General features: G+C 51.6%; 1 protein-coding gene across 2 annotated transcripts in view; it reads left to right on the top strand.

The window, feature by feature from the left end:
• Positions 1–12,310, top strand: part of ALDH18A1 (aldehyde dehydrogenase 18 family member A1) — a 508,980-nt gene that overhangs the window by 213,290 nt on the left and 283,380 nt on the right. The gene's annotated exons all lie outside the window — the stretch shown is intronic.

The following is a 12,310-nucleotide window of genomic DNA, read 5'->3' as shown; positions in this document are numbered from 1 at the left end:
GCCCTCTCCCCTCCCCCCCACCCTCAAGAACCAAACTACCCCAACCAAAAATAGCATAGGAGCCAAAGGACCCAGGAAGCGTGCCACATTAGTGACTTCCAAAACACTCTGGTCAAGTCCACAGTCAACGTTCCTCCAGGATCCCTTACCGTGGTGTCCTCCCACAGAGAACATAGTATCCCACAGTACCTGAAGGGGGAGGGGGGTCCCCCCGGCGCCAAGCAGATGCCCCTCTCGGGATCAGGCCGCCGAAGAGCTGTGTAGCGAAGGAGTCACTGTCGCTGATGCCACTGTGGCGACTGCTGCTCCACGCTCCTGTAGGCCCACTGTAGGGTCTAATCTCGCCGTCGCCGCTGATCCCCCCACTCTCTGCCAGGACGGGGAGCGCCGCCGCCGTCGCAACGGGGGACTCCCACCCCTCGAGGAGGGAGCGGCGTCATCCAGGCCAAGGAGATCCCTGGCAGCTTGTAAGGACCTGACCTGAACCAGCCTATTTTGCCACCTGAAGATGAGCCTGAACGGGTGGCCCCAAGAGTAGGACACATTTTGCTCACGGAGGAAGGCCGTCACTGGTCGGAAGTCACTCCGCTTCTGGAGCGTAGAGGCCGCCAAATCCTGGTATAGCTGGGGTCGATGATCCCGAAATTGCAGAGCGGTGATCCTCGAGCTTTTCGCAGTATTCTCTCCTTTAGCTGGAAGTCATGGATGCACAACAGGATGTCCGGAGGCGGCGCCCCGCCCCCTCGGTAGACCCACCCTGTGGACCCTGTCCATGCGAATTTCTCGTATATCATCTTCACCCAGTATCTGTAGAAATAGGGCCTCCACATAACCCCGCAGGTCTCCAGCTTCACCCTCGCATGGAACTGCCCGGATGCGGATGTTATTCCGGCGGGAGCGGTTCTCTAAGTCCTCAGCGTGAGCTTGGAGGTCTAGATTCTGTTCCGTAAGCCTGAGCACATCTTGCTGTAGTTGATGCGCATCGCCAGCTGGGCCCAGGTCGTGCTCCTCGAGCGTCGCCACCCGCTCACCTATGCCATCCACGTCTCTCCTCACCTCGCGGAGGTCCGAGGCAAGCTGGGTGCAAAGCTCCGAGATATCTTCTTTTATTGCTGAAAAGAGTTCCAACATAAAGGCCTTGGTGGCCGGGGCATCACCGTCCTTATGTTTAGGTGAGGTACTAGGTCCTGGCGGGGTCGATGATGGGTCCCCCCCGAGGCTGGCCATCCTTGCCTGGCTTGTCCTTCTCTTTTCGAAGTCTGCCTGCCATTACACAGCCTCCGGCAGGTCACCCTAGGCAGGACGCACCCCACACGTCATGGTCTGCACCTCTCGAGGAAGGGCACGTAGGGCAGGGAGCTTTAGGAACCCAAGCGTCTGGAGGTCCAAGCCCCGGGGAGGCTGCAGCTGCAGTCAGCGGGTGGGGGGTCACCGCAAGAGGGCCCAAGAGGAGGGCAGGTCCCAACGGAGCACTTAACTTCTCCTCGCGAGGTGCGTGACGGAGCTCTGTAGGCCCCAGGGGGGAAGGGGGGAACCGTAAGCCAGGAGTCCTCGGTCTACAGAGCCTATCAGCAAGTGCAGTTCCCGGTCTCGAATGGGATGCGCCCCGCCAAAGTTCCAATCCTCTCTGCCAACTCCCCCCCCGACTAGGCCGCTCCGCAGTTTGAGTAGCTCACCGCTGGGGTCCCAGGGCCGCACATGGCCTACGCCATGCTCGGAGGTCCTCTTCAAACAGGCCACAGCTCCTGGTGGGTAAATCGAGGTAGCGGCGCTCCAGGAGGCGTCTGGCAAATGCTCCCACCATCCGCCGCAGCCGCCGTGTCAGTGGTTCAACTCGGCTGGGGGGCCAGGAGTTCCCAGCTCGGTGATCCCCGCGCCGACCAGGCCTCACATCCCCGGCCTCAGGTGGCTCGGGCCGCCGATCCCCTCAACTCGTCTCCGGGCGCCTCGGCCGCGGAAGTCCCGGCACCAGCACGCCTCCTCAGCTACTCGATATCTGGGGGCAGCAACCCCACCGCCGACCCTCGGGTCGAGGATCGCAGGCGAAGAAGGTGGTACTGCAGTCTCCTCTCCGCTCTCCGCACTTCGGGTCTGCCACTTGCAAAGGCCAGCCGCAGGCCGCCAACTCCTCGCAACGGGAGGCACCGGAAGGGGATCAATCGATTCCGCACCGCAGCGCGGAGCTCCCTCAATAGGTCTGACGGCGATGAAAAGCCCCGAGAGGACGCCAGGCAATGCTTTAGGTGTCGTGGCGCCGGAGAGACCTGGAGAAACAGGTCCTACTCCGTCGCCATCTTCGGCTTGGTCACTTTTGACTCTTCTGTATCGCGGAATAATTATGCTCTTAGGCATGCTTTAGAATCAATAAATACAGTAAATGGTAACTTGAGCGCACTTTTGGTTATTATAAAATAAAGTATTTGCCCAAAGTATTTAGCAGTGTAAAGGAAGAATGGCAATCCAAGTAAACCACACAGCCCAAGTTGTTTACCTCTTTGTTACAAGCCACTGCAGGACTTGTTCATGGAGTACTTTTAGAGGGCTGTCTACCTATAGTGGTAATCTCTTGTTTTCCAGGGGGGCGAGGGGGGTGTTGTTCTGCCACGGGCTGGTGGACGGAGCTACTTACTTATTTGTTTACTTACTGTTTAGTTGTTTTATCTAACGGGCCTTATTTTCTGCGTTATTGTTTGATGTAACTCAAATCTTAACTGGCTCGATTACATTCTTTGCCACTTGCCAGATATGTTGATAATGGTTTAGATAGTGGTCTCAATGGCTTTTATCGTCCAAGGCAGATGGATGCTGTTTTATTGCTGATCATTATTCTCCCTTAGTGCATTGATGTGTACTATGCTAATGACCGTACTGCTGTTTTCAGTTTTTCTCTGCTGTTTTCTGTTTTTCTCAATCAAAGTTTGTTTAACGTTGTTGTTTACCTCTTCTTCCTGATAGTCGTTTGGGCCAGAAGAAGGAGTCAGAAGGATCAACGTATCCTAAATATTAGATCTCACTGGTCATTCTTCTCCCAGGATAGTCTTGTATTTCCCATGCCTCCTGATCCATTGTGAGGGGAGCAATGTGAAGCTATGGGATGGCCTCTAGATATGTCTAGAAGAGTTATGCTTCTCTCCAGCAGACATTGCTACCATTAAGAAAGTTTGACTTGGCCAGTGATTTTTCTGTTGCCCTAGTTACATAATTCCACTGTCATTCACAGAAGTAGTCTTCAGACTTTAGTAGGAAGGTACAGTGAGTTGACTTCCAAAAGGAAGCTAATGACCACAAAAGGGCAGGCTGTTGTGGGAACCTTGGGGTAAAATCTGTTATCTTCCTCGTGCAGACAAAATGTAAAAACAAGCATTGGCAAAGCCAGGAGGTTTGGTGTTGACAGGCAACCTTTTGGCTTTGTCAGTGCCTGGTTTATTTTTTCATTTTTTTGGTAAGCCTTTATTGTTTGAAAGCTGCTGGCCACTCTATAATTTAATGAAAAAATGTCAAATGTGTTTGGGGCTTAAAAATCAAACATTGCCAAATTAGTCCCTGGCACTGAAATGGTCTACCTTCTGTGTAGATGAGCTCCTCGTGAAAACGCAGAGTGCCATCACTCACAGTGAAGCTAGCCAATGGCTGAAGTGGGCCAACCCATTGCAGCATACTGTGGTGGGCCGAAGAAAAATGTGAATGTCACAATAACAGGTGAAAGTGGAAGGCTGACACCCCCTGTCAGTAAGCATATTATTCATATACTTTTAATAAACTCAAAGGTCTTGGGTAATGCCATACCTAAAAAAAAATTTTAAAAATAAAACCATACACTCACGAGTATGCAGATGTCAAAGAAGCAGGCTTAAACACTGAAGAAATGGGACATTTGGGTGAAAAGAAGTACCATTATTTTCAGAGTTTGCATGCGTCCTCACAATACTTTCAATGCTTTATTAGACTTGATATTTGTCCCTATATAGTCTGCTTCATTTCCCTGTAAAATGAGCCTAAGCCTGTGGGTGGGTTGCAAAAGGACTAGACTAAGATAAAAACACTAATTGCACATTTTCCACTTATTCAATTTTACAAGAATCTAAGTTTAGAAAGACTTGCAGATGTCTCCCTTTCGCCTAGTAATTGCATCTTCTATAGAAAAATCTCTTTTTTGGTAGACTGTTTTTCTTCTGCCTTTGCTCTGCACTATTCCAGACTAGCTTTTGTACTGAATCATGTTTTAAACGTCTCCTTAAATAGCAGGGGTCAGGACCCGATACTTAGCATGGTTGCACAGAGGTTGGATGGTATATTAGCCAACTTTTTGCAAGGTTCCCAGCATTATAAGCTCCATTGTTGTTGTATGTGAAAAAAGTGTAACTGTTACTTAAGTCAAGGTTATCATGCATTGGGGGCGCTAGGCGGCGCCAGACCAAGATGGCCACACTGCAGTGAGGCTCTCGCCTAGTCGAGCCTAAAGTCCATCCTACAACATATCCTGACCAGCAAAACTGCCCTACAAGTAACGGGAGCTGATTCACCTTGCTGAGAGGAACGCTCCGGTGTCATCGCCTCCCGGGTGGCGCTCCCGGAGCCGGAGAAAACTACCCCGATTCCCGCGAGCGGCGCTTCGCGCTCTTCTGCTGTTCCGGCCTATCGGGTGGGTGGCCTGGACGGTGGCGCCCCACCTCTAAGCGGCGCAGACGTGTGGCCCACTTCACTGTCAACTTACTGCCCGGGACGGCTTGACTTGGAGGTGAGACCCCCCCCCCCCCCCCCCCCCCCCTGCCTACGATGCCTGCTCGCGCTCCCCCCCAGGCCTGCTGACCTGCATTGTTGGAGCCCCTGCTCGCTGGATTCCGCCGAGTGCCGCCTGCTCTGCCCTGCCACTGAGCGCGCACAGGCGAGCGCGCAAATTACTGTGACTGGGCGGCCGCTGACGGGTCTTGCAGCATCGCTGCTCCTGGGTGCCCTGACAACGTGGCGGGGTCTGTCTGTCGCGGAGAGCCGGTCGCGCCGTGTGTCATAACGCCTGGATCCCTAGCCCTACGGCCTGTTGCGGTGACGGCGGATCTTCACTGCTCAGGCACACTTCCCTGTGGGGGTCGGGCCACGTCTGACACCCCCCCCCCCCCCTTCTCCTCACTTCTGCCACGTTGTGCCCCAGCTCTGGTCATAAGTAAAGCCGCCGTCGCGGTCATCTTGGCGGGCGGCCCGACCTACTGCTGGACACCTGGGCGGTAATTTCGGTGGCAGATACCGCGCTTCGGCTCCTACGCCTCTTGTGCTCACTTGTACCTCCCCGAGTACTGTCCCACGACGAACAGAGAGGACTTCATACCTACTCCTGTGTACCTTGTTTATCTACTGCTGAGACGCATTGACTTTCCTCACGCTGTGGCACGTAGACTCATGCTCCTTAGGTTTGGGTCGGGATCACATAACGCTGCAGCGCGCCTTCGCCCCCGGGCAGGTCTCGGAGCCCATCCGGCCTAGCCAGTCACATACCACAGACGGAACACCTTCAACACGCTAACGCACGCCTTCAGACCCTTCCTCCTCCCGCTCGACTGGAACTAGAAAGAACAGAAGGACGGCAACGTGCTCACTACCTTTGCCGCCCAGCTCACACCAGGCCCCCTTTCGCCTGTACCCTCCTGAGAGCTGGCGTCCATCTCCTCTGCAGGGTCGCACACGCTGAGACGAGACATGGGCCGCAGCGACACCAGGCAGTCGAAAATTCCATTAGAATCTAAGAAAACTTCGAAATCAACGCCGAAGGGGGGGCGGGGGGGGGGGGGGGGCAGTCCTACGGCCTCGGCCCCTCAGGAGGAAGACTGGAAATCACTCTTGCTGGGCATGAAGTAAAGCTTGTCAACACTTGACTCCAAAATAGATACCATAAATACGCGCATGGACAGTGTTGTAGCTAAGTTGGAACTTCATGACACCCGAATAAAGGAGGCTGAAGATATGATTTCGGGTTTGGAGGATGGAGCTACCTCTTCCCATAGTCACATCACTCAAATGGACAGGCTGCACAAAATCATAGCGGACAAGAATGAGGATTTGGAGGCGAGATCTCGCCGTAATAACGTCAGAATTTTGGGCCTTGAGGAGTCCACCAACACGGGGAAGATGGAGATATTTGTAGAAAAACTTGTGGAACTGTTTGGAACGGAACCATTTTCCCCGCACCTCATCGTTGAGAGAGCTCATAGGTCTCTGGCCGCTCCCACTCCTCCTGGGGCCCCACCGAGGCCCGTCATAGCGCGTTTTCTTAACTATAGAGACCGAGATGCAGTGTTGAGGCGTGCGAGGGAGCTGGGGAAAGTGCACTATGAAAACACAACGCTATCCTTTTTCCCCGATTTCACCCCCTCGGTCCAAGACGCCAGACGTAAATTTGCGGGGGTGAAAAAGAAACTACAATCCCAAGAAATCCCGTATGCCGGCAAAACTAAAAATCTCTCATCAGGGCAAGCATCACTTTTTTCAAAACCCGCAGCAGGTGGAGGACTACCTCAAGCAGTGTAGGAAAGAACAGCACAGGGAAGAATCAACCCGCTCACGCTCCAGGTCGCATTCGCCACTATCACAGCAAGACTGATCTACTGCACTGTTATATGGACCCTTGAAGTCGAAAGGCCCGGGTTGCTGGCTTTGCGTAATCTGATGACTGTGTATACCGGTGAGGTTTTAGCTCTGTTTTAACCCTTGCTGGTCTAAGTGTTTCATGAGTGCTCGTACGTCCACCTCTGTCCCGCAGAACCGACCGGGGTAACCTGGTTGCATGTGGGTGTAAGTAGGGAGGTGGTTGGCAGGTCTGGTGCCCCTGGTTTAGACCCCCAATGGGTGTACCCCTGAATTCCTCTCCACCTAGGTGGACGGGGGGCTTCTGTAGTAATTTTTTTGAGTTTTGTTCTTGTATTGATGTGGTTTTGGGTGGATGGGTGGGGAACTTATGCCCGGCTAGTTGGGGTTGCCGGTGTGTGTGGGAGGGTATTCCGATCCCCTACTGTCATGATTGATGGGCTGCTGATGCGAGCTTGGTGCTGGTCTGCCGGGAGGGTGCCGGGAGGGAAATGTTGTTACAATATATTTGATTCTGCTATGTTCTGCACTGAGGTACCACTATGCTACACATATTTATACTTGGTTGAATGGGTGACTTGACATCTTCGCAACCGGCACAGCAGTTCCGGCTAGTGTCATGGAATATCGAGGGCTGAACAATCCGAGAAAGAAAAGGCACATTTTAGGCTATCTGGACAGGCAATGGGGTATCTATTGCCATGCTTCAAGAAACTCACTTGCGATCTGATGGACCCCCTCTGTTTGCATCTAGATGGGCCTCCTGCAAAGTGTTCTCTTCTTATTCGAATTATGCTAGGGGAGTGACAATACTGGTCCGGAGAGGGGTGCGGTTTACTCCAGCTGGGACTGAAATTGACTCAGCAGGACGGTACTGCATGATATGGGAGACACTATACTCGCATACAGTCCTCTTTGCCTGCTATTATGACCCCAATACAGATGACACGTCTGCACTCCTCACGCTGTGGGGTAAGATTCAAAAATTAGGCATACACCACGTTATATTAGGAGGCGATTTCAACACGGCTCTGGAACCGGGCCTGGATAGGTCCCACCCCCAGGCGTTGCACTACACGCATACCCAACGTTCATTATCCACGCTTGTCGAGGACCACCATTACATAGATGCCTGGAGGCACGTACACCCCTCCCTCAAACAAGGCACCCACCACTCTGCTGTTCATTCCACATGGGGCGCGGATTGACTACGTGTTCCTATCGGCTGGCCTGCTTCCCTGGCTGGTAGGCGCTCTTCACCTTGCTAGAACATTCTCAGATCACTCGCCAGTCCTCCTCACATTACGCATACCCATTGATGTTTCCCCGTACCTGAGTTGGCGCCTTAATCCCGCACATTTCACAACGGTATGGGAGGCCTTTAAGGTCACGGTCAGGGGGTGGTGTATTTCGAAAGGTGGGGGAGTCCTCAAGTCGCTTCGCAGCGAACTGCGCAAGCTAGAAGCGGAGCTCCAGGACCTCGAACGGGGCATGACTCAGGACACGAGTGGGCATACTTCTAAGGCACTCCTCAGGGAAAAGCTGAATGAGTATGCGGAAACGGCGCAAAAGAATGCAAGTTTCTTGGGAAACCATACACGGCGCGCCTCTATGGCGAGGGTGACAGGCCGGGTAGGGCCCTAGCCTTTGCTGTCAGGCCCCCGAAGTACAACTTTGTTGCGACCTTACTAGATGAACATTAGGTTCCGCAAAGAGACCTCGCGGTACAACTGCGCATCCTCACCAATCACTACTCCACACTATACAATTCCCACAGATTGACGCCCATTGACTTGCAGACATATCTTGCTGACACAGCCGTCGCGCGGATAGGTCCATCTCAGCAGAAATTTTTGCATCATGAAATCGAGCTAGATGAAATAAAAGACGCTATCATGGCTATGAAGTCAGGTAAATCACCTGGATCAGATGGGCTGCCAATTGACTTTTACAAGGCTTATATTCATCTACTGGCTCCTATCCTGAAACGGGTTTACTATTCTGCCCTTGAGGAGGGAACCTTGCCGACCACTATGCGTGAAGCCCTTATAGCATCATTGCTGAAACCGAGCAAACCTCCAGAACACTGCGATTCTTATCGACCTCTGTCGTTGCTCAACACTGATGTGAAAATCTTGACTAAAGTGCTCGCGACGCGCCTTAATTTATTGATGGAACGTCTGGTCCTGCCAGACCAAGCTGGCTTTGTCCCAAACAGGGCGACGTCACACAACCTACGCACCCTTCAGGCTGTACTGCAGGACATTAACCCTCGATGCGAGGCGGCTGCAGTTTTCCTAGACGCAACAAAAGCGTTTGACTCCCTCGAATGGGACTATCTTCTGGCCCTTCTGGAACAGATGGGGATCCCCTTTAACTTTCACGATTGGATCCGACTATTGTATAGCAAGCCACAAGCCTCTGTCCTGTTGAACGGCTCCCGCTCCGCCCCGTTTGGGATCCACAGAGGCACCCGGCAGGGCTGCCCGCTCTCACCGGTTCTCTTTGCGATCGCCATTGAACCATTGGCGGCCAAACTTAGGCAACATCACAATCACCGCTCTTTAATATACCCTGAACGGCAGCTACTCATTGCATTGTATGCTGACGACATCACCTTGTATGTAGACAAACCGCAGGAGAACCTTAACCCTCTGTTGCGCGAGATAACCAAATTTGGAGCCATATCGGGGATACAAATCAATTGGTCGAAGTCAGCTCTAGTCCCCTTGACGGACAAGACCGTCTCCTTCCCCCTAGATTACCCTCTACTGTGGGAGACTGATGAAATAAAGTACCTGGGCATAATAGTGACTAGGAACCGTGAAGCTCTGATTCGGGCTAATTATGGCACGGTCCTGGACAAGCTGACTGATACTATCACTAAGTGGATCCACCTCCCATTATCAATGGCAGGGCGTATTTCCCTGATTAAAATGGTGGTCCTCCCCAAGCGCCTGTATTTATTTACTAATATCCCGTATACTCCAGGCTCCTATTTCTTCCGCGCCCTCAATTCCCAGGTGTCTAGACTTATCTGGGGTGGCAAACAGGCCAGGATCAGTCTAAAGACGCTCATGCTGCCTTACCACCAAGGGGTGTTTGATGTCCCGAATGTCCAGCGGTACTATGACTGTGCCCAAGGACACTTTGTTGTGTACTGGCTGCACCCCCCTCCCTTCATGGCACATCTGGCGGTGGAGGACGGATATATGAGACTCACCCAACCATCGGGGTATTTATATACACCGACACGTGTTACAGACCGTGACCCTACCACAGTGGATTGTACGGTGCAAGCCTGGAATCGCATAGCTGCTCCCATGGGGGTCGAGTTCTTATACTCGCCACGTATGTCCCTATCGCATGATCCCAGGTTAAGCGTCCCCTGCGAGGAGATAGGCCGCAAAATGCTTGCGAAGTATGCGGCCCACACGTGGGGCGATCTATATCTCCAGGCTCAGTTTCGCACGTCGGCTCAGTTCTTTGGGGACTCCACCCCTTCGGTAATGGACACGTTCCTTTATACTCGGCTACGTCAGAACATCAAGGCGGTCACACCCAATTTTCCTGATGAACCTGACATAGTGGCACCTCTACATGCTCTCCTACAATCTGATTCCCCGAAACATGTAGTATCGATGCTATATAAGCATGCGCAGGCCGCCCCTTCTCCCCCACCACTTAGAGCGCGCAGTGACTGGGACAGTGATCTAGGCACACCATTGTCGGACAAACAATGGGAAGGAAGATGCTCACACCACAATGCGGTAACGGGTAATGCACGTCTCAGACTGGTGCATTATAAATTCTTACACCGACTCTACTACACCCCTGCCAAACTGTTCCGCTTTGGTCTCCGCGACACTGACCAGTGTTTGCGGTGTAGGGGAGAGGGTGCGGATTTTTTTCACCTAGCTTGGTTGTGCCCGGCAGTAGCAGCATTCTGGGATGAGAGATTTAAGGCGCTGTCTGTAATGATTGGGGTGGACATTGCACCCTGTCCTAGAATTGCTCTACTGGGTCAGTCGAATCCTGCGATCATCACGCATAGGAAATTTTTTGCGCTAGGACTCCTATTGGCCAAGCGCTATGTCGCGTGTCGCTGGGGCCGGGGTCGCGCGCCCAAATTCAAGATGTCTACATGGCAGGAGCATCTACATACATACGCCGACCTTCTACCACAAAAATCACGCCCTAAAGACCTATGGGGTCCCCTCACCACATACCTTCTTAACTTGCAAGACGAAGATACATTGGAAAAGGGAAGCGACAGAGAACTGGGCTAGGCTGACTTGACCCCTTTCTATGATCCAGATCCGTGTGCCTTATAGGCGGGAGACAGTAGACTTCACCCCCCCCCCCCCCCCCCCCCCCCTTAGCACCATCCTCCTTTCAGACAACCTGAGTGATTGGCTCATGGGTGGGTAGGTAGGGACACTGAGCTGTTCATGACACCAAAGGAGACTTGATCACATGCTACATCTGCCACTGCCCCCTCACGAATAGTTGGACTGCTGATTATCCCCGTCACCAGATAATTTAAATATCACACTTGCATGTCACTTGTAGCGCTACGTCCTATACGTAATGTACTGTTGTACTCTCAGTTTGGATCATAGACCAACCCCTCTTCTCCCCTCCCCCGCGGGCTGGGGCGCCATGCAACACTGAACCTCAAGACACTTCTTGCGGTTTCCTTGTATGTTAGGACTCATGGGAGGAGTGGGTTTCTGTTGATTTAGTTAGTTTATTATAGTAGATAAACAGAGCCTCAAGTGGATATTGTTGTATGTACACCGCTAACCTGCTCGCTAGAAGAGCTATCTGTAAACAGCTCCCATAAACTTTATATCGCGGCCGGCCCAACGGGTTGTAGGCGGCATGCTGTGTTTAAACTGTTGCTACTCTACCTGGAGTGAAGTATATGCATGCATTACTTTGACTGCAAGTGCTGCCGGCCTGCGGAGGCAGGTTGTAGGCGAATGGCTGTGTACCCTTTATTTGTCCTTAATAAAGGTTTGTGAAAAAAAAAAAGGTTATCATGCATTGGGACTACCTGGCCTTTGCGTCCAACAAAATAAATGAATATACAGGGCAGTTGATGATATATGAATAGAAAAAGTACAGGTTAATTGGAGATGGGTTCCAGATCCTCTAAAATGCAAGACAGATGCTAAAAACTGAAATGAGACTGGCAATTGCAGCTTAGTAGTTCTGGCCTTGCCATGCCTCAAATGTTTTTATTTTTTCAACCTTATTCAATAGGCCTTACTAATGTAAAAGTAAGAAAAACTGTAAAAATGCCACAATCTAAAGGTGATGTTAATATTTTCCGAAAAAATGAGAAAAAAACCTATGTGCAATAAATGTAAAAAAAACATGAAAACATAGCAGAAATGAAAGTGCAGATTGGCTACCATCCCTGGCACTAGGCAGATGTGCACAAGTGAAATGCTGTCGCTTATGGTAAAGAGAGCCAATGGCCAATGGCTTACCCATTACCCTATGCGGTATGGTGTAGTGAGCCAAGAAAAAAAATATGAATGACGCTCAGATAGACCAATAAATGAAGAGGTCTAACTTAAAGAAAGACAATTTATGTACTTATGTATATATTGATTCGTTTTATCATTATTTAGTTACATTTGAGGCTCGAGACCTGCTCATTTGATTTTGCTACAAAAGAAAGAAAAGCCTTGTGAGAAAAGTCCTTAGTGATGTTTTACTCTTA

Source organism: Lissotriton vulgaris, chromosome 5 (assembly GCF_964263255.1).
Source record: "Lissotriton vulgaris chromosome 5, aLisVul1.2, whole genome shotgun sequence".
Lineage (NCBI taxonomy): Eukaryota > Metazoa > Chordata > Amphibia > Caudata > Salamandridae > Lissotriton > Lissotriton vulgaris.
This window is presented reverse-complemented; position numbering and strand designations above follow the sequence as displayed.